The following is a 23,179-nucleotide window of genomic DNA, read 5'->3' as shown; positions in this document are numbered from 1 at the left end:
TTCTCCTGTGTATGTTTTGGTACTCATATATACTGGACTTCATTTTATTTTCAAAAATGCTGTTTCTCTGAATTTGTCACAATTTGCATCCTTTGCCCAACTTCTAGAAAATTAACAGTTGCACACATATGGAGGCAAATGCAGACTTACTGGGTTCATTTCCCTTATGTAGGTCACTGATAAAAATAAATGACTTGGTGCTTTTTCTCTTGATGCAGAAAATAGGTTACTGTGGTCCCATGGAGAATATCTTCTCATTTTACGGTGTTACACTGTTGCTTCTAGAAAGTGATCATGTCAATCCTTTCTGAAGCTCTGACATTAGTTTTTTTTTTTTTTTAATACAGTGCAGCTAAGTCAACATAGGACAATTATGTTTGAAGTTTTATTTTATTTTAATTTTACTATCTGTATGTATGAGGAGTAATAAGAGAATAAGTCTAAAGCAGAACTTCACTGTCCTGTGGTAACTCAGCCAGGTGTGTTGTCTTCCAAAAATGTTTAAACATAGAGACACATGTAGAGGGTTTTACTTTCCTACCAGGTATATTATTCTGTAATTTTCTTTTGCCACTTAAAATTACATCATAGCATCTCTCTGGTTAATAGGTTTATGTCATATTCTTTAGTAGCTGCATAATAGTATGGATATATTATAGTTTATTTAATCATTATCCTTATCATGGACATTAAATTTGCTTTTAATTTTTTTAACCACTAAAAATACTGTTTTACATTATTGTAATTTTACAGTGAGACCTCTTTTGAATATATCCATTCATTCTGGTGTTTTTAATGCTGTAGGATAGATTCCCCAAAGATAATTGCTGGGTCAAGATGTATATGCATTTCTTATTTGCAATGGATATCACCACGTTACTTTGTGAAAGGTTCTAGCAATCATGCTTCCATCAGCAATATGTCCATTTTCCTACATCTTTCTAAACACTGGATATTTTTACTTAAAAAATTTTTTTTAATATTTATTTATTTTTCAGAGAGAGACAGAGAAAAACAGAGGCTGAGGAGGGGAAGGCAGAGAGAGAGGGAGACACAGAATCCAAAGCAGGCTCCAGGCTCGGAGCTATCGGCACAGAGCTGGACGCAGGGCTCGAAGCCATGAACCGTGAGATCATGACCTGAGTCAAAGTCAGATGCTTAACTGACTGAGCCACCCAGGTACCCCAAGGATGTTTTTACGTTTTTAAATGTAGGCTAAACTGATGTTTAAAAAAGAGTATCATGTTTTAATTTCTATACCTTTTGCCCACTGATGGGGTCAATGCGGTTGGGCTTTTTTTGTTTTCTGTTTTTGTTTTTGTTTTTTTTGTTTTTTTTGTTTTTTTGGTTGGTTGTTTAAATTTTATAGCCATTTGGATTTTTCTCCTGCTCATAGCCTTTGCTTATTCTTATTTTGAGTTGTTTTCTTCTTTTCAATTTATAGTTCTTTATCTTTTAGAACTAGCAATTTTATATTTGTGTTTTTAAATAAACTTTTAATTTTAGAACAGTTTTAGATTTACAGAATAATTATGAAGATAGTATGGAAAGTTCCCATATGACCCTCATCCTCCCTGCCCCATTTCCCTTGTTATTAACATCTTGCAATAGTATGGTGTATCTGTTACAATTAGTGAACCAACATTGATACATTGTTATTAACTAAAGCCCATACTTTAGTCAGATATTCTTAGTTGTTTTTTCTAATGTCCTATTTCTATTACAGTATACCACCCAGGATACCATATTACATTTAATTGTCATGTCTCTTTAGGCTTCTCTGTGCTATGAAAGTTTCTCAGACTTTCCTAGTTTTTGATGACCTGGACAATTTTGAGGGGGCATTCTCATCTTATTCTGGATTTAAGGGAGAAAAAATCCATTATCTTTTCAGTAAGTATGATGTTAGCTGTAGTTATTTCGTAGAGGTTATTTATCAGTTTGAGGAATTTCCCTTCTATCTCTAGTTTTCTGCTTGTTACAGATTTGCAGATCTCCCCATTCTATAATTTATATTTATATTTTGTTCTCTTTTCATAAACATCTTACACTTGTTTCCCAGTACTTTTTTTGAGAGAGAGGTGGCGGGGGAGACAGAGAGAGACAGAGCATGTGAGAGTGGGGAGGGGCAAAGGGAGAAGGAGAGAGAATCTTAAGCAGGCTTCACACCCAGCACAGAGCCTGACATGGGGCTTGATCTCATGACTGTAAAATCATGACCTACACTGAAATCAAGACTTGGACACTTAAATGACTGAGCCACCCAGGCGCCCCTCCCAACATTTTCCTACATTATATAATCTAGGAAATCTAGGATTATATATAATCTAGATAAACCTTGAGCTGCTTTGTATCACTCACTTCTTCCATTCTTCATTTATTTTTCTCTCCAATGTGTAAGACTTCCAAGCAGTCAAACATATAGACTTAGGATTTTTCTGGGTTCAATTTCTAGGGATTACTTCTTCCTAGTTTTTTGATCTTGGAAAAGTTCTTTTACCTCTCTGAGCCTCAATTTGCTTCTCTGAAAAAGTTGGTGTATTATTCCTTTCTCAAAGGATCTTTGTGACATATTTATAAGTGCTGAACAAGTGCTTGTTATTTATCTTTTATGGAGAAAGTTACTGTATTTTTTCATTCTGGAAAGCATTAGAATTACACTCTCTAGCTGTGTGACATATTTGGGGAACAAAAGTGACCAGAATGTATTTCCATTTATGCAACTTTTTTATTCTGTGAGCAAAGAAATATCTTGGTCATAGCTTTGATCCAACCATGTTATAGCACTGTTATAAATAAGTAATCTCTTTTTAATTATTAGCCTTGACCTGTATAATAAAAGTGGTGTTAAATTTTGTTGCAGGGAAACTTGATGGAGACAAACTTTCACATACATGAATAAAATATTATGGCTATAACTTGGAAAGTTGAGTGCTTAAATGCTTCACAGCAATTATAAGTCAACCCAAGGAATGTTATTAAATTACTAGTATGTAAATTCTTAGTATACTATTATTTCATTATGACATTCAGATGGGATTTGTATGTCCTACACACACAGTTGTCAGAGATCAGAGGTTGATGACTGCTGTCCTTTGTCCCAGTAATTATTTTGTATTTCTCATATTTACATCACAAATTAGGAAGAGCTTGGCTAGAAATAGGTAAGGTTCTGCTGAGAAGAGGATTTAACTGGGAATGTGCTCTTGGAATTTCTGAATTTGAAGAAGTATGATTGCTTGAAAGCATACCAAGTGTTTAAAAGGTAATATTTGCCAACCATATAAAACCAGAATTAGTCGTGGGCTAGAAATTGAGCTGTTTGTGTGGTGGGAGACTGTTGTTTCCCTTGCTTTGAGTTGCTTATCCTTTTTTGATTTCTCCAGATATAAAACAGTAATCATATTTTCCATTGTTTAGCTCATGGAATGTTAGAACGGAATAGGATAATGTGGGCCTAAGATTCTTCACTTGTTTTCCATTACTTGTAGGCTGAAATCCAAATTCCTTAGCAATATCATAGTGGTTGAAAACATAGGTTTTGGAATTAGATACAGGTTGTGAGCCCAGATTCTGACTCTGCCATATACAGCCATGTTCTTGGGCAGTTTACTTGAGCTTTCTAAGTTTCAGTTTCCTCGTCTATGAAATGGAGATAATAATAGTTCCTTCCTCATCGAGGTTGGTATGAGAGTTAACCTAGGTAGTATAAGCACAATACAAGCACAGGGTTTGGTGCATTCTCTGTGTTCAGTAAATGGTAGCTGCTGGTATCCACGTCTCCATGGCATATAAGGCCTTTGCTACCTGGTCTTTTTCACTTCATCTGCCATCATTAACTCCCTAAATTCATCCCATTTATCCTGAATACACTCCTTTATTACAACACACCTTACTTCCTGACTTTTTTCCGCTGTGTCTTTTTGATGTCAGAAATGCTATCTTATTCATAGGTGGATTTTCCTTAGTTAGCACATAGTGGAACTATAGCCAGTTGACTCAAGAAAATTGTGTAGAATTAAACTAATGTTGGGATCATCATAAATAAATAAGGATTGGTCAAATAAGTATATAGTGAGTACATTAAAAAATAAAGTAAATAAAAATCCCTGTGTATATAAGACATCTGAACCAGTGGTCATTGGCCAAACTAAGTATAGACCTATTTTGTTAAAATAAGTCAGGAAAATTTATAACAAAAGTTTTAATTTCTGGCTTCTCTTGAAAAGTTTGGAGATCTAGCAACTGAACCTCCCTTGCTGCATAGAAATGGTTGGAATTCTTCAATTAGACCCATTCTCCATTCAAATAACATAGATGCATCACAATAGTGTCTCTATGTGTCTACCAGTATAAAGTTCATCTTTTCCTCCAGAAAACATGATTTGATTAATGCAGAATAGGAAGAGTACTGCTCTTTACCCATTCCCAGGTAGGTAGAGTTAGCTGATCTACCTGAAGAAGCAATGGCAGCCACCCACCCCACACCCAGAAAGCCTGATCAAATGCTCTTAAAAATGTTTGATCTTGTTAAGCTTATATCGCCATAGCTATGTATAGTCTTGCTGATTTTGGTATTGTTGATTTATTCTGTGCCCTCCTGAGAAGCCCTACAGTTTGTGAGGATGAATTCGAGTTATTAATAGAGATAGTGGCTTATAATAGATGAGTTTTGTCTCTTACAGCCCCATGACCCAGGTGCATGTGGTTTTGGCCACACTGAGACAGGGCCAAGGGACTATGTGTAGTCATGTTAGGAGGCTGCATAGGGGAGTATTTGATGTGGGCATCAGGCCAGTTTACATGCTGATGTTTTTTTTTGGGGGGGGTGTACATTCAACTTTTGACAACTTGAATAACTGTTTGTCACCTCTGTGACTATAGGTACATCCCATACATTCCCATGCTTAGGAGAATACCCATAAATAACAAAGGGAAATGATTTAGCAATGATCTAGTTAATTTGGTAAATGTAAACACCCAATTGGCTATATCATATTATGTTTTGAAACTTGAATTGTGCACTACACTGACTAAATTGAGCATAAAATTGCCAGATCAGTTTACTCCATGTTTTACAGATACAGAATAAAAGCCAGATTAAGCAAAGAGATAGTATTTTCCTTTGAGCAGAGTGTGGGAATTTGAGTTTCTTATCAGACTTTGAAAACTGTGAATGTTAAATTATACTAGGATGGCACTTTCTGTTTTTACTTGTCGTTGAATTTATTTTCTTCTTCTGAAGCCCACAGCGAGCTTTTGACTGTATATCCTTTAATGCACTGATGTGAGCAGAGATGGGGTAGAGTTGCAGCCAGAAAAAGATTTAAAAATTTACTCAAGAAAATTTTGTATCATTCAGCAGCTCAGGTACAGGAATAAACATGACTTCTCTGAGATTTGGCAACCTCACATTCCTCTTTCAAAATGAAGCACATCCAAAACACCTTCATGAGGTGCATACTAATTGGCTCTTGCTGCTTGCTAGTTATTTTGTTATTACCTAATGCAATCCAATCAGACATTCAAAAGGATATCTATTTCAAATAGTGTGATCTAGTTGGATTAAGTACAGACCCTGACATTTGGCGCTCTGGTGCCACTGACTTACTTGTCAGACTCTTTGAAATATCAGTCAACATGACAGTGTCTGAGTTTCCATAAAGGACATTATGTTATCTGCCCCTGTGTCCAAATAAAGGTATTATAATGACTTAAAGGTAAATTGCTCTAAATGAAAATAATACATTTCAGTGAATATGCTAGGAAATCATTGGATGGATATATAGGCAATACATGTAAGAGAATAACAGAGTGACTCCATTTTTATCCTTGTTCTCCCAGGGACTGGTAGAGTGCCAAGCTGCCTATTTCCCTCATGATTGCTGAAGGATGAATTTATCCATCAGCAGTAGTGCTTTGGTAACTACTTGCTCTAACAAGGTTAAGTTACTTCAACTCTGCAGATCTCAGACTTTTCTATCTATAAAATGATTGGGATTAGCTTGTAAAAAACATTTTCTTACAGGTCCAAAATTTGACTCTTTGATTTGATGTATTATAAAACATGGCAAATATAAATATATATATATATATGCATATATATAATGTTATATATATAAATAAATGTTTATATTTAAACATATATAAATGTTTATATTTATAAATATAAATATTTGTATTTAAATATATATAAATAAATGTTTATTTATATACATATACTTGATAGGATGGTCTTTGAGGATTAGAGTAAGAAAATGAGCAATGACTTAAATAATAAACTTATATAAAATTAAATAATGAAAATAAATTTATAAAAAAGATAAATAGATGTTTTAATGGCTGATAAACAACAACCATGACTGTTAGCATATGACTATTGTCCTAGGTGAAAATCTGTCCCTTTTGTGGTGTGGAGTGTGGAAATTTTAATGTTTGAAAGTTACCATCAAGAATTTTGGTGTATCGGGGTGCCTGGGTAGCTCAGGTGCTTAAGTGTCCAACTCTTGGTTTCGGCTCAGGTCATGATCTCACAGTTTTGTGAGTTCAAGCCCTGCGTCTGGTTCTGCACTGGTAGTGCGAAGCCTGCTTGGAATTCTCTCTCTCTCCCTCTCTCTCTGCCCCTCCCCTGCTCACACTGTCTGTGTCTCTCTCAAAATAAATAAATAAACTAAAAAAAAAAATAATTTTGATGTATTAAAAGTTCCAGGTTGAGAGAGGCTTCTGTACATATAGAACTGATTTCCTCTTAATTCCAGGTGACCCATTTTATTATGAAATGACTACCAAATCCTTTCTCTTAAAGATGTTAGGGACTGGCCTGGAAGGAGTGTGAGAACTTTCCTTCCTTTAGTTCCTTTTAAGGTGCTGAAAGTCTTGCTCCTCTGCTGAGGTCTGACTTGCCTTGGGAGCTCAAAGCTGCAGGGCCTGTTTAGCTGCTGTGTTTTACATGTGCTGACCAAGGTTTATATCCCAATTGCTTATGTATCAGAACGCTGAAGTTGAGAAAGCACCTTTGAAAAATTCAGTGATATCTGTTCCTAGAGGGATTTATATTTGATTCTTTTTCCTATCACTCCTTCCTCTTCACTTTGTTCTCTTTTGTTTCTTCCTTTGCGTGACTCTCATTCATTTATTTATTCATAAACACATATACCAAACATGGTGTTGGATCATGAGAATAGAGAGCTAATATACGTTACTTACTGTCTAGGAGCTTACTGCCCAGCATCATGTTTTTGGGTGCAATTTCTTTGCAAGTTTGGTCCTTTGCTATTTATAGCTTCTGGGAATGTACTTACATTTTGAATGCTTAGTTTTTTGACTCTTAGCCTTATATAATTCATTCCTAAATTCTGTTATGTATCTGTAATAGTCAGCCTGTTGAAGGAAGCTGTTTTTAGCCATCATTTAGTGGATATGAACACTTAATATTAGTTTTCTTTCATTTTGCAAGTATCTCTTTCAATAAAAAATTCAAAACTAGGATTTTTGCAGCTATAAGCTTTCTGGTAACCAGGTTCTAATCTTATTTGATGACTATACTTGGGGGTGAATGTGGAAAGGAAAATTTTTATTTAGGTAGTAAAATCTGACTCCTCCCCCAACTATATTGAGATCCTCTGATGAGGCTATAAACTTACTGATTCTATTTCCTTTTCTTTCTCCTTGATAGTTATGGATATGGGAGGCAAAAGACTCAGATCTCCGTTTGAAACTTCTTGGATGGTTAGTAGAGAAATCCTTGCAAGCTTTCAGAGTTGAGGATGGAGAAGCTGCCTATTATTGTAGCTAAACCTAAGGAGAGGGAAATATTAGGAAAACACCATTGTAAGGAGCCAAGGAGTCAGTTTGTCTGAGACAGAAGAATTTTGGTTAATCAGACCTTATTGAAATTTGACTTAGATAGTGCTTTTCAAAAACAATGAAAGTGAATGTTTCGATTCTTTATTGCTTCTTAACTTTCCTCTTCCCCCAAATTTGGTGGCTTTAAACAACAATCATTATATTATATCTCCTCATTCTCTGGATTGATTGGGTTCAGCTGAGTCCTTTTGCTTCACATGAGGTCACTTGGGGATACAGCTATCTTGGAACTCACCTGGGCCAGAGCATGCAAGATGGCCAAGATGGTAGTGGACAGGTAATATTGGCCATCAGCAGGTAGCTCAGTAGGGGCATTCTGGTGGGGGGGGGTCTTGATTCTCCTCAAGGCCTTCCACGCTTCTCCTTATGGCTACTTAGGCTTCCCTGTAGCATGGCTGCTGGATTTCACAAGGCAGGAAGTGGAAGCTGCCAGTCCTCTTAAAGGCTAGCCTAAAAGGTGCACGACTTTACTTCCCCTGCATTCTATTGGTCGGGAGCAGTCACAGGCCCCACTTCTATTCAAAGGGGGTGAGGAAAGAAGACTTCACTTCTCAGTGGAGGTAGTGACAAAGATGTTGCAGTTATCTTTAATCTGCTATAGTAAATCTGTTTATAGCTAATCAATATAAAAGCTGACATTTGAAAAAAAGACAGGGGCATAAAAAGGCCTGGGAAGTTCAAAATCTGCCCGAATGCATATTTTATAAAGGGGAAGAATAGCTGCATGTTGATCACATTCAGGTGGACTCAAGGAAAGGTTACCTTAGACCGTTCATTGTTTCTCAAACTTAAGTGTTCACCAGAATTACTAGGAGGGTATGTTAAAATATAGATTGCTGGGCCACACTCCCAGAATTTCTAATTAAACAGGCCTGGGGTGGGGCCAGGGGATTGACATTTCTAAGAAACTCTCAGATGATGCTGATGTTAATGGTCTTGGGAACCACACTTTGAGAACCACTGCCTTAGACTGCGCAGGGCCAGAAAGAGTGAGGAAAAGAGGAAAAAAGAAGGAAATATATTATTTTCCCTCTAATAGTGTTTTAAAAAGCCTAGTGCCAATAGTATAAATTTAAGTTTCAGGCCACAATGAACATATTAACATAGAGCCTTTATGTTTGTCAGGGTAATTAATCCTAGTGCTACATGAGCCCCTGAAATCTCATTAGCTTAACACAACAAAGGTTTATTCTTACTTATGTCAAGTCCAATATGAGTCAGTAGCGTTCCTCTGTTGGGGCTACAGCATCTGGAACATGTGCCTCTTTGCTGCTGATGCAGGGGAAGAGAGAAGAGAAGAGATAAGCAAGCCACATCAGCTTTTAACTGCCCCAGCCTAGAAGTGACTCAGGTTCCCTTCTCTCAGAGTCCATTGGTCTGAACTAGTTGCATGACCTCCACCTAACTGCAAATTAGGCGGGGAAATGTAGGGTGGGGGGGACACAGTTAGCTAGTAAGCCCTAACTATCTCCACTATGGCACCCGACTAACTTTAGTGTCCATGTTCTGTGGTTAGGCAGAGCTGGACGTAGAAAGAATCCCATGAGCCCTCAAACCCATATGTACACCTCTGCTTATAGTTATTCAAACATCATTATTCCTTTAAAAAATATTCATTCTCTTCTATGAGTAATTTTTTGTTTTATTCCTAATTGTCTGTGTGGCATTAAACACAGTGTCTAATGATATCATTATCTCAAAAGAAAAATTTATTGTGAAAACTTCATCTCCTGTTACAAATAATTTGGTAAACCCTCGTTATTAGGCCATTTTAGTTGTTCTATTAAGGACTGATTAAGTAAGATGCCATCTCTTTTTCTTTGCCAATTTTGCCAAGCACATAATTCTTTCGGTAATTATTAAAGCAATTATTTATGGTGCTGGATTCCATTGGCAGTAAGTAGTATCAGGACTTTGAAAATCATCTTGTGGGCATTTTTGAAAATAAAGGAATGGAATTTATTTTTATCCCGTCTGTACAAATCCCATTGTTAGCTGAGTATTAGGTAATATAGTAAAGAATATTGTCAGTGAGAAACAAAGCACAATTTAGGTTTTATTCTTCGGATTGCCTCTTACTGTTGTTGCCTACCTTTGTCTGGAATTCTTTTTTCGTGGTGCTCCCACAAAAACTGAGAGTGGCGAACAGGATTCCCAGCCACACAGAGACTCTTTGGTCATGGGAAAGCAGTTCCTTTTTCCCTCTGCTGATGAGAAGACTTTATTTGGCAGATGAAACCTTTGGAACATGCTACACACCCAGTCTCACTAGCTTTGAGGCCAATTTCCATTTCAATTTTGTTCCTTAAATTCTACAGGTTTGATTAACATCTCTGATATGTTGAAACAATATGGCGAAGAGGTGGTTTTTTGCAGGAACGTGCTTGACTGGTAGCAGTCACCTGTCTTTTTTGGTAAACTAAAATTCTATATGTCATGATTATTAGAAAGCATCTGAGTTATGTACTTTGATGGCTTTGTTACATAGTCTCAGTTTATACTTAGAATCTTTATAGGATTTCCCCCTGCACACACACAATTATTTAGTGGCTACAAGACCGGCAGCTCCTTTAAATTAACAAGTGACAGATCAGCATTATTCTTCCCAATGAGCAGATGAAGAAACTGAGACAATTTTGTGACTAGTCCAAAGCGTCCTGGTGAGTCAGAGGCAGAGTTAGGATTAAACTTTAGTTTAAATGCTCAGGCCAAAGCAGCTTGTGTAACTTAGAAGTTAACTTTTTGAAGGTAGAAACACTGTCTTATGTTAATGTTTGCTAGAGCAATAGCATGATGTGCAGTTATAAAAATTGGAGACTATTTAAATTAATTCATCTGATCCATTTCAGAAGTATAGCTGCAATTCCATACCTGAGATAGGTGAAGACGGGCTTACATATACACAGAAAGCAGCATAATGAATTGGAAAAAGCAAGACACTATAGTTGGAAGAAGCAGATTTCAGTGAGAGCTGTGTGATCTTGGTCATGTCACATAACCTCTCACGAAGTTTACAAGTGTCTTCACTTGTAAAATGTGAGGCATCGGAACAGATGTTTCCTAAGGTCTCAATTTCTATTGCAGAATTTTGAAACTGTTATATTTGTGTGAGGAGGGATCCTCCTTAGATAAATCTTAATATAACCAAAATTAGCATTCTTTTAAAGATTTATTTTTAAATGCAATTGCTATGAGAGACAGTTTCTTTGGTTCTGACTTGGCATCTGGGATCTTTTCTCTGACATCAGCTCTGCTGAAGATCATAGAAGGGGATTATGGAATAAGGCTTGGCTATGAGGAGGCTGAGTGTGCAAAGCAGGAACAAACTTGTAAGGCCAAGCTCTCTCTACAACTCTGCTTCCCATTCTTCCCAGAGCTGGAGGCTGAACTCTAAACCACCTCCTCCTACCCACTACCATACTGATGGATCGAAGAAATGTTTGCGTAGGGAGGGTGTATGCTAGGCTATTTTGGTAGTAGCCCTCGTGTACACCCTCACCCCCATGTACTTGGTTGGATTCCCATAGAATGAATCTTGAGAAATTTGCTTTTTCAGCTTCTTTGTCTCCTCCTACCCTTTTATTTAGTGACAAGAAGGATGTGGCATCAATCTCAATAAAATACGGTGGTGCCTCCCCGTTTCTCCACCTGTCCTTGTGGAAGAGAGCTTGGTAAAAATTCATCACGGGCAGAGTATGGGGGGGTTGGAGTCCCGTGGAAGAGTTTTCTCTGCAGAGTTCAGGCTTAATTCTGAATATCACTGACCCAGGGGCCAGTTTCACATCCTGCAAAAAAGCTCTGGAAGAATGTGTCAGCAGAACTGGCATTGCATGTCTAGACAAAGAATTGATATTAGCATCATCAGCCAGCATCCAATCTGTTAACTCTTGTGTAAGCATTTGTTGTCTGTGCCTCAGGCATTTTTTGGCTTAAAATGAAAACTGTTGGTCTAAGATTTAGACTTCGGTCTTTCAGGAGGTTCTTTCAAGGCAGGGAATCACAAGGTAATTTATTTCAAGATCAGATATTTTATTGATTAATAGGAAAGTCTCTTCAGTTTTTTTTTTTTTAATTTTTCACTAAAGTGGTATCTGCGTCATCACCACTTTTATTTTATTATATATTCACTATTTCAAGAAACATTTATTAAGCACCCTCTAGGAATCTACACAGGGAATTCTCCTAGGCTGCTCTGATAGATACATTGATGAATAAAACAGCTAAGGTCCCTGCCCTTCTGGAGTTCATAGCTTAATGGGGGAGAATGACCACAAACAAGAGTAACAGGATATTTCTGTCTCAGTTTCGGCTGAGGCACCAAAGAACAAAGCAGTAGGTGTCAGGTCCTTTGGCTTTTTAAATTGAAGTGCTAGACTACCTCTCCAGGATTTGAAAAAAGGGTACCTCAGAACTGGTTTTGCCAGCCTGAACCCATCATCCACCTTCGGGGCATTGAAGAGAAGGTTTAGTATGCTGAGAGATTCAAGTGCTGTTTGAATTTCTTTAAGAAGAGTTGTCACTGTGCTGTGTAGTTGTCCTCACTTCAGGAAGGGGCTGACTTCAAACCTAGTTAGGAGGAGGCTTCTAGGGAACCAGTCTGAGAGAGCACTGTTTTGTGTTTCCTGGAGTTTTGGGACTTAAGGACTGATATCTGAGGCATTTCAAAGCAGAAGCCATAGTGAGGGTAGGAATGGGATATGGTAGGGCAGCAGAGAGAAAAAAAAAAAATGGCTCTGTTGGGATTGGCCAGTACTTTTAAAGTTGACTGGGTGAGAATTGACTGAGACAAGACCAGACGGGGTCATCTTGAAGGTAACTTGACAAAGAGGACCATAAGGAGGGATGAGGTGACTGGAAAAAGATAGGCCTCTGGAATGGGGCAGCTGAATGGGAATGAGGGGGAAATTCTTATGGGACCAACCAGAAAGAGTCTTGCCTAGCAAGGCAATTGTAGGTAAGACATCCGCTATGATGGGAGCCTCTGAAAACTTCACAAAGAGCAGGATTGGGAAGCTTGGGTGTTTGCCAAGTACAGAGGTATCAACTCCAGATTACAGCCAAATCTGACAAGTTAGATCTGTCTTCCCCTATCCTCCTCCATCCCCTGCCCCAACTTGAAAGGGCCTAGGATGGGAAGAGGTAAAGTGAGAAAGCTGACAAAGGCTGGCTTCCTCCACAAGCTGTCAAGCCTGAAGGAGATATGAGCTGGCAGAGGGGAGAAATTGTAGATTAGCTTAGGTTTAGAGTCTTGATATTAAAGTCACCCAAGAAAACGGACTATTTGTTTATGACTGGGAAGTGACTAGGACAGTTATGGGACTGGTGGGATATTTTCATTATCTTCCCAACAGGGAAGAACATAGGAAGTTGAGCAGATTTGAAGGCTAAATCTCCCAGAAGTGGGAGAGGATAAATCACTTTGGGTTCATGACATACTGATCCAGGTTCCTTTAACCTGGATATGCTAGCAAATGAGTAAAATATAAAATATGGGGGGCACCTAGATGGCTCAATCCATTGAGCATCTGACTCTTGGTTTCCCTTCAGGTCATGATACCAGAGTTGTGGGATTGAGCCCAGCATTGGGCTCCTCACTGAGCGTGGAGCCTACTTGGGATTCTCTCTTTCCCCTCTGCCCCTCTCCCCTGCTTGCATGCTCTCTGTCTCTCTCTCAAACATATATATAAACATATATATATATATATACACACACACACACACACACACACACACATATATAAACATATACAAAACATATATATATATATATATATGAAACTATGTTCTTAAAGAATAGTGGGGAGGGGTGGTAGTGGTAGAGAGCCTAGTTAGATAGCTCAACAAGGATGACCTTTCAGGAAATGGTAATGAATCAGAAGGAGTCAGTTGTGCTGTGTTTCATGGGAGTTGGGGGAGGGAGGTGCCTGCAGAGTCCAGGGGAGAGGGAACAGCATGTGTAAAGTTTGTGTGGAATCCTATGATCAGTGTCCAGGAAACATTTGGGTGGATTCAACCAAAGGTATTTTCATTCTTTGTGCAGGGCACTGAGTTTAATGCCACATCTACAAACAGGATAAATACCTCCTTCACTGAGGTTTAAGACTTAATTGATCATTGTTGGGGAAAAAAACACTTTGGTAAAAGGTAAGATCTAAAATCTGTAAAGAGTGAGGAAGCTCCTGTCCTCTGCCCTCAAGCTCTTGATGGTCCCAGATAACATTCTCCTTTTCTGAGAATTTCCATGACAAGCAGTCTCTTTTAGTGTGCTGGTGACCTTTTATGGAGTGTAGGGACAGCTGGGGAAAGAAACACAGAGCTCCCCTGACAGTCCCTGGAGGAAGGGAAAGCCTTTTAACTTGTTCTAGGGCTTTGTTTATGTGTAAGGCTGAGAAAAGGCTACTTGTAAGCATGCCATCCAAAATAATAGAGGTAAGATGTCAACAATTCTGTCACTAGGGGCAGATATACCTTCTCAATTTAACACAATGATTGTAAATGTGGTTTGCCTTTGCTGGCAAAAGTTTGTTCACTCAGGAAATAAGAAGAGCAGAAAGATGAACAGGCAGCCTAGAGAAGGCCTGGGGAGAGTCTCTGCAGGAATGTGGACTCAACCATTTAAAGCTGAGATCCCAAGCAGACGGTGACCTCAGCGAGTGCCTGTGCTGATGGCACTTTCCCAGCCTTGCTGGCGTTCCAGCTGGCACTCGGTCTCCACCAGGAGATGGAGCATTTTGGGGCAGGGAGTAAGGCACCCAGGCTTATGGGGACTCCCAGGAAGTGAGGTCTAACCGACAGCCCCTGCTTTCAAGGAACTATCTGATTGGGAGACAGGATCTACATTGCCGACACATCTAGTAGTCATATGTACAGAGTCAACCCAAGGAGGTAAAGAGAGAGGTAAAATATGCTCCCTGTGAAGACCAGGAAAGGACAGTACAATGTAAATTGCCAGAGTTTTCCATGTCTCTAGTTTTTATATCTATTCACCATCCAAGCAACGTGCACTCAGCAGAGAAACTGACAAATGCAGACAGTGTAAGAAATCAGCTATTTTTGTTATTAAAGAATGTTTTGTAAATAGAGAAGTGACTTCTGAATTCAGAGAAATTTGTGCAGTCTTTCCCCCTTTCCCATTGGTGGGGAGAAATAATTTGCCTCATTAGAATCTCTGCCCCTTAGACAGGAGCCAGTCCCCAAACAGGCTGCCAGGTACACAGAAGGTCCTTGATGAATGTATTTAAAACTCAAAGTTCTGTGATTTAGGGATCTAAGATTTTCACTGTTTTTTTTTTTTTTTTTTTTTTAGAAATTTGAGTTAGAGTGCTTTGTAACTAGTCTCTCTTGCCAGTATTCTATATGAATATTAGACCTTAAGATATTCTTTTTTTGATATTCCTTATTTTACCAATACAATGTATTTCAAATATCAGTTTTCAGGTTGATATTGTGGTCTTTAGGCATATTTTTTCCTTGATGACACATTATAGTAGCAAGAACATGAACATTTGAGTCAGGTAAACATGAATTTGAATATCAGCCTTATACCCCTTATATCTGGAGTTTGAGGTGAGGCCCTAGATTCCCATTTTTGAGGCTTCACTCTGACCCTCTGACAGACACAGCCCTCCTCATAGAGAATTCTGAGTGGCCAAGAACACATGCCGACCTGAAACCACTGTCCCTGTGCTCTCAGAATTCTGGATTCCTTGCCTAGGCTACTGGGAACACACTGGGGCCAGAGATAAGCTGGCAGGATGGTCCAAACTTTCACAGAATGCAGCCTGAAGGGGATGGATGTAGGGTGGGAAGAAAGACAGGGTAGAGCACTGGGCTGGGGAACTATCATTTGTACTCTTATGTTGGGTCCTAAAAACGTCACGGGAGGGTCCTTTATATCTGACTCTCAGTCACATTGCTTGCAAACAACTTGACCTTTCTGAACCTCATTTACCTCCTTCAAAAATATGTGTAAGAATTTCTTCTTACAGATTTTAAGGGTCCAATTAGATTATTATATAAACATAATTGTATGAAACATAGTAAACCAAAAATTCCTCTCACTGTTATCAATCTTGGCTAGAGTTTCAGGCTAAACTGAAAATGTCTACTAAAGCTGCCATACAACTGAAATGCATTACTAATTACATTATTAGCACTAACAGCATTTCAGGTATATGGTCTCTTATCTGAAACCTTTGGGCCAGATGTTTCCCGAATTAATACCTTTTTTTGGATTGTAGAAATACGTATATAAACCATATATTGCATTACACTGGGAATATTTGAGGCAGGGCCATGTTATTAAATACATTGGCATTTTCATAGCAAAACCTGTTGATCACTATGTGATAAGTAAAAAGCATACATAGCCCCATGTTAATCCAGGTCAGTTGATTTTTTTTAATACATTTTTATATTTTGGAACAGTTTTAGACTTACAGAAAGATTGCAAAGATAGTACACAGTTCCCCTATGTTTTAAATATTGTTATCATCTTACTTTACTATGGCATATTTGCCATAATTAATGAGCCAAGACTGATACATTATTATTAACTAACGTTCATACTTGATTCATGTTTTCTTAATTTTTACCTAATATCCTTTTTCTGTTCCTCGAGTCCATGTAGGCCACTCCATTACATTTTGTTGTTATGTCGGATATTTTATAGACTATGCTTCAGTTGGGATTTGTCTGATGGTTTAAGATTAGACTGGGGTTATGGGTTTGACCACAGAGGGAGAGTGCCATTCTCATCACATCTGAAGGGTACATACTATTAGCATGACTTATCACTGTTAATGTTGACCTTGAGTACCTGGCTGTGGTATTTTTTGTCATATTTTCACACTATAAAGCTACACATTTTTCTTCTCTTTTCATTCTGTGTTTTTGGAAGGGAAGTCACTATGCATGACCTATACTTAAGGAGTGGGGGATTATGTTCCCTGTCCTAGAGGGTGGAGCATCTGAATTATTTAGTATTCTTCTGCATGGGAGTTTGATCTCTTCTTCTCCGTAGTTCAGATTTTGCTGCCAATGGGTTAAGGAATTTTTAAATTTTATTTTCATTTTTTAGTATTGTGGATAGGGATTATGGACAAGAACCAACATTCTATCTAAATTTAAAAAGTCTTACAACATGTGTGTACCCACTCTTGGTTACAGAAGAGATGAGTGATGTTTCCTTATAAAAGAATGATGGGGGGAGCCTAGGTGGCTCAGTTGGTTAAGCATCCAACTTCGGCTTACATCATGATCTTGGGGTTCCTGAGTTCAAGCCCTACTTCAGGCTCTGTGCTGACAGCTTAGAGCCTGGAGACGGCTTCACATTCTGTATCTCCCTCTCTCTCTGTCCTTCCCCCACTCGTGCAGGCTCTCTCTCTCTCAAAAAAATGAATAAACATTAAAAAAAAAATGAATGATAGGAACTAGTAGGAAGGGATAATGGTGGCCTGTTTCCCAGAGCAATGGATGGTCCCTGCCCATCACACATGAGAGGCTGTACAGTTTTTTTTTTTTTTTTTCAACGTTTATTTATTTTTGGGACAGAGAGAGACAGAGCATGAACGGGGGAGGGGCAGAAAGAGAGGAAGACACAGAATTGGAAACAGGCTCCAGGCTCTGAGCCATCAGCCCAGAGCCTGACGGGGGGCTCGAACTCACGGACCGCAAGATCGTGACCTGGCTGAAGTCGGACGCTTAACCGACTGCGCCACCCAGGCGCCCCGAGGCTGTACAGTTTTAAATAAGTAGTATGTTTGGTTGGTTCCATACCTTCATAACTAATTCAGCTTGAAGGGAAATAATGGGAAATATGGTCATGGCCAAGTTAAGAATATAAATTTTAAAAAAGAAGACAAATTTTCCCTTTCATGTTTTGTCAGACCTTTTTTCACATAAATTTTCATAAAAACTTGTGGGATTATTAGAGACTGGGAGAGGTGTGTATAGAAGGAAATCTCGGTGGCTCTTGCCTTGGGCATGCTGTGTCACTTCCCACAGTCAATGAGGGGCCCGGTCCACTCTCCTACATTCCTGCCTGCCTCATAGATGCCCCATACCTGCCCCCAGGCAGCTTTCTGTGACACATAGTCAGGTTAAATCCTCTTTCTCCTCAACTCTTCTCTCCCACCTTCCCCTCAACCTGGGTAAGACCCTCTTAGGACTTTTCTTGTTCAAACCTAAGTCCCCTGTGGCCTCTGTATGGCTTCAGAAACTTCTACCAGCAGTAACATTCAAAGTATCTGACACTCTATGACCTAGAGATGCAACTGGGCCTTGTGCCAGGCACAATCCCTCTGGGTGCAGAGTCCAGTGTGAGAGAAATCACTGAAGGATGTGTGAGGGGGTATGGAACCACAGCTATTTATCAACTCGAAGGGGAGTTTTTGATCTTTTAACATACAGGGAAAGTAAATATTATTAAATATATTTTGTATCATGTTGGTCATTGGAGCTTTCCAGAATTAAGCCCTAGCCTCCAGTTACTGATTACTGACATATTGCTTACACATTCTCAGGGTTGTCTTTCCAACTCGTGGAATCACTCACTGAAGCTCCAAGAAGGCATCCATTTAATTAGGGCAACCGTGTGACCAAATATTAACACGTTGCTGTTTGAACTTACCCCTGAAGCCTAATAGCCTATGTCATTATGGTCCTAGGACTAACTCATGAGATGATATGACGCCTGGGCAGCACCAGAATTGTTAGAAATGGACTGACAGAAATGTATCTGTAGTGACTCTTTTCCTACTTCAGCCTTCAAAGGAACACGGGTCAGGAAATTTATTTTCTATTGATTTCACTTGATCTCTCTCCAGCCTGTGATTTCATTGCCTATAATCACATTCATTTCTTTAGTATACTGTCTCTTCCACCTAATTTAGAGAAATGTGTGGATGTCTTGAAAATGGTACAAACTTCTGAAGAAAAAAAAATAGTTATATGTAATTTGGATGATGAATAAACTTCAAATAACTCTCTGAATTTGAGCTCCAATTAGGGAGAAATAATTAAGCATGTTGGCATTGAAGAAATAAAATATTTTAAACCACTCTCTGATCTTGGTTGTGTCTCTTTTTCAAAGTCCAAAAATTAAACATAATGATGGACTAGATAAAGAAGTTTATTATTCACCATCTCGTTATGCTACTTGATGAATTGACTGGAATTTCTCAGACACCTTCTTTTCAAAGGCCCCCCTGGGGGGCACAATCCCCTCAAACCTAGTTTCTGTGATATTTTTAAACTGCATGTCACTGGGTTTAGTTGCCAAAGCAAAGGCCTTAACTTGTTAAAATTCCTCTACCCATAAAAATTATTTGAATACTGTAAGTCTTACAATATATTTTATACTTTTACTAGTAAAATAATATGTGTGTTGTAAAACTGTTTACGCAGTTCATTTGGAAATTTTTTGTGTACTGCCTTGTGAAAAATCTTCTACTGTATCTTGAATTGTTTTTTGTTGATTTCATTAGATTATGTTCACACCCCCTCCTTCGAATGGTTTGAAAAAACTATTAAGTTCCAAAATTAAGACATATTATTTTCAATTTATAACAGAACATTTCATTTAACTGTTTCTTGGACCAGAAAGACCTGGAATCTTGTCTGGTTTTGCCCTATCTGTGTGATCAGCAGCAAGCCACTTAACTTCCACGGGTCGTGATTATCTCATCTGTAAAGGAAGGGCTTGGACTAGATAATGTCTAAGATTGCTCCAGCTTTATAATTTGGATGATAGTATTTGATCTGGCAAATCTCCCAGAAGGATATTCTCTGAGTTTGAGAAGGCTGTCCTAATTTGACCATGGATGTTTTGAATTTGGAAAAACTTCTTAGAAAACTCCCAAAAGACATACTCCCAAAAGCATACTCACTGGCTCTAGAGGCCTGATGTCCTAAACCGTCCTTCTGTTACACCACTCAGACAGCAGGTCGGGGTGCCACGGATGCCACACTCACAACATCATGGCAGCAGGGAGCTGGCTACACACAAGAAGCATGAAACTGCCAGCAAAAGCATTGTTCATAAAGAGAACTTCGGCTGAGAGCTGAGTTCAAAAATTTTCAGCCCAATACACGAGCAGTTGGCTTTCTCACTTTTCTTGGTTGTGTTATGTTAGCATTTTTTACTTTCTGAGCCTTTGTGTGCAAGCCATGGTGTTTACAGAAATAGATGCATAAAAAATACAAATCAAAATGTCATATCCTGTAAACATAATATAAGCTGATTATTTTAAATGTTTTCTTTACTCAAGCAGGTGGATTTAGGGCATGACAGCAATAATAACCATTCATCTAAAGAACAGATTTTGATCAAGGAAGTCTCCAATTGGTTCCATATATAATCTTTACTCTTAATTTTCCCAGGGCAAAAATTGCACAAAAGAAACAAACTGCAGCTCTTGAAATATAATACCAGTGGAAAAACAAACAAACAAGCAAAAACCAAATAAAATCTCGAGACAAAAACTGGCCTAACCATGACAACTAGGACTTAAATAAGATCTTGCCACACCTTTGCAGCCACCCATATCCAGTCTGTATCCTGGAAAGACTTATGACTAACCAAAGAGACGGGAGACCATGAAAAGAGTCAGTCATGGATTGGTAAGCACAGATTGATCCAGGGAAGACTTACAGTGAATTTTATTTCAATGCCTTTTATTGTTTTTTTATCATACAATCTGTGTCTGTCAGCAGCAGCCTTTGACTGCTTCTTTTGCCGATCTGAAATGCTCGGAGGATCCTTGTTCAACCTGTTTTTAATAACTGCATCTCTATGCCACCTTCACCATCATTTCATTTGCTCTCAGGACCAGAGGTCTTTACTCACATTATGTGTAAGGATCTATTATAATATGATTAAGGGGGATGGGCGGTAATTATACAGGAAATGAAAAATCAAGAACCTTATGTTTCTGTCCTGGGTAAGGACTGTAAATTACAGTTCTGCCACAGCGGCCTTCTCTCCCATAGGGTTACTGTTATGAGAACACTGGTGACAGCACATTTGACGATTTATGGTTTATATTTATCATATGAATGTGCAGTAAGCACTGACATCTGATATGTAAGCAGAAGTAGATGCTGCAGTTAATCACAGATTTCCTATGAAAGATTGATAAATGTGTATTTCATGAAAATGATTGTCAGCACTACTTTAAGTAGATAATGCTGCCCTTAGTGAGGAGAATGTAGAATAAATGGCAGTTGTTTTTATTTCATGCCACAGTCTGTGTGTTGAAAGTTAGGTTAATTACCCTGATTATATGATTAATGCTTAGATTTAGTAGCACTCATAATTTTGCATTTTGTGACCTTCAGTTGTTCAAGCCAGCTGTTTTGCTTGCCAGGTGTGCTCAAACTGGCCAAAGTCTAGGACCCAGCTAAAGTGTGATGTGGACTTACCTTTAGACTTAAAAAGAAAAAAATTAAATCATGAGATTCCACTGTGGTGAATATACTGTAATTTTTTAAAAATGCTAATGAAATCCCCACAACATGTTCAGAGCTAAACAGCAGAGAGGATGTGGACCATGCTTATTCTTTACAGTCTAGGTACTTGGGAGACCCTTTGCGTTAGCACCTTCTGCTGTGTGCCTTCCTCTCTCCCTACCTGGGGAGGCTGGTGTAGGTAGGGCTAACCTTACCTGTGGTGACAGTAGGTAGCCTTCTTTCTAATGCTACTTTCCTTCTATTAATTTGTCCTTATTAAACTCTTATCTACCAATTGCTTGGTAGGTAGACAGATAGATCGATAGATAGATGTATGTATAATTTACTCAAGTGATAAAATGTATTGAGTACATTTGTGTACAAGCTATGCAGAATATAGAAAAAGTAAATATATCATTCCTTTGCTCACAGAGATGTGTGGGAGATGAGACATAGTCATATATAAATATAATATAAGGTATAGAGTGTCAACTGCCATAAAAAGGAAAGAGCTGAAGTATTCTTTCCTATGGATTAAAATGAAGCTATATTCAGGGTACAACCTCATTTTGGCTCCAGTCTGGACAACTGATCTGGCTAGCCCATCATCTAGCAGAATCTAAAACAGTAGAACCCATGAGGAGTAAGATTTGCTGGAGGAAGCATTACAAGATAAGATCAGGAAGATGGTTGACTCACCGAGTTCTGTTTTGTTCTGTGCAATGGGGGCACAGAAGAGAACAGACAGACATAGTCTCCCACAGTCTGGAAGTAGTTTTAATGAGGAACATGATCAACCAGAAAGCAGAAGGAGGGTGTGTAGAGGAAATAGACAAAACAAACAAAGAAGCAAACAAATGGTACCTGGTTGCAGTCCTGTCTTGGGTTGGCCAAGAATGTGAATAAATGTTATATGCCTGGATCAAATATTTTCCATTTTTCTCTCTCTTTTTGCATTGAGTCTGTGAGTTAGGAAGAAGTACCAGGTGTTGTAGTGGGAAATAGATCCTGGAATGGTCCAGGACTGACATGAGGAAGGCTAAGGGAGCCTTGGTGAGACATGAAAATTGGGAATTCGGAGAAGGGATGTACACATGGTTTGGTACTGAAGTTACTGCCATTTAATGGTTATATTTATAAATATTTTGATTTTGAGAAGATTAGAAGTGGCTGAGGAGAAATGAAAGGCTCTGAGAGTGGTCAGGCAAGTGGGTGATAGGAGAGGAGAAAGTGTGAGTGGAAATCTGACAACTCAGCAGATTCCTCAGTCTTTTTTCCCACTAGGTAAAGAAACATTGTCTTTGGGTTGGTGGTAAGGGAAGACAGAAGAAATGGAGAAAAAAGGTAGAGCAGAAACCTGAGCCACAGCTGGATTGAGGGCCTGTTCACTGGTGAGAATGTGTGTGTGTGTGACAGGGGTGGGGGGGGGGGGGGGAGGGCAGAGATGGACTAAGTCTATATGGAAATATACTAAGAATGTTAAAGAGTCATATAATGTAAGAATCAGTTGTATGTATTGTTTCCATTTATGTTTCATGTCTTCCCTCCAGTCCTGCTTCCCTTCCTTCCTTCCATCCCCTTTCTTTTTCTTTTTTTAAGTACTGATTAGGGTATATAAGTTTTTCTTTTTCCCTTGCTAAGTAAATGCCCATCTACCCCGTGGTGTGCTGCCAAGGAAATAAATTCATGTGTATGTACATACATTTATTATAAAGTCTTCTGGTATATATAAAAGATTTGTTACAAATAACAAAGTATAAATATTCTTTATTGTAAATTTCATATTAATCAGTTGATTCTTATGGACTGCTTTTACTGATTTTTAGTATTCTAGTATTCTTAGTATTCTTAGCCAACCTATGGT

At 38.5% G+C, this 23,179-nt stretch overlaps 1 long non-coding RNA gene across 2 annotated transcripts; it reads left to right on the top strand.

Annotated features, from left to right (window-relative positions):
* The first annotated feature begins 3,121 nt into the window (after positions 1-3,121).
* Positions 3,122-22,697, top strand: LOC121012813 (uncharacterized). Of its 2 annotated transcripts, none has more exons than XR_005782335.1 (4): positions 3,122-3,265; positions 18,534-18,647; positions 20,404-20,487; positions 22,600-22,697. It is a non-coding gene; the product is annotated as an uncharacterized LOC121012813 (long non-coding RNA). The 2 variants fall into 2 exon arrangements; XR_005782329.1 differs by lacking the exon at positions 22,600-22,697 and adding an exon at positions 22,050-22,242.
* The last annotated feature ends 482 nt before the right edge of the window (positions 22,698-23,179 follow it).

Source organism: Herpailurus yagouaroundi, unplaced genomic scaffold (assembly GCF_014898765.1).
Source record: "Herpailurus yagouaroundi ecotype Mexico unplaced genomic scaffold, PumYag 29, whole genome shotgun sequence".
Lineage (NCBI taxonomy): Eukaryota > Metazoa > Chordata > Mammalia > Carnivora > Felidae > Herpailurus > Herpailurus yagouaroundi.
The sequence above is the reverse complement of the archived record's forward strand: the minus strand, read 5'-3'. Positions and strand labels throughout refer to the sequence as shown.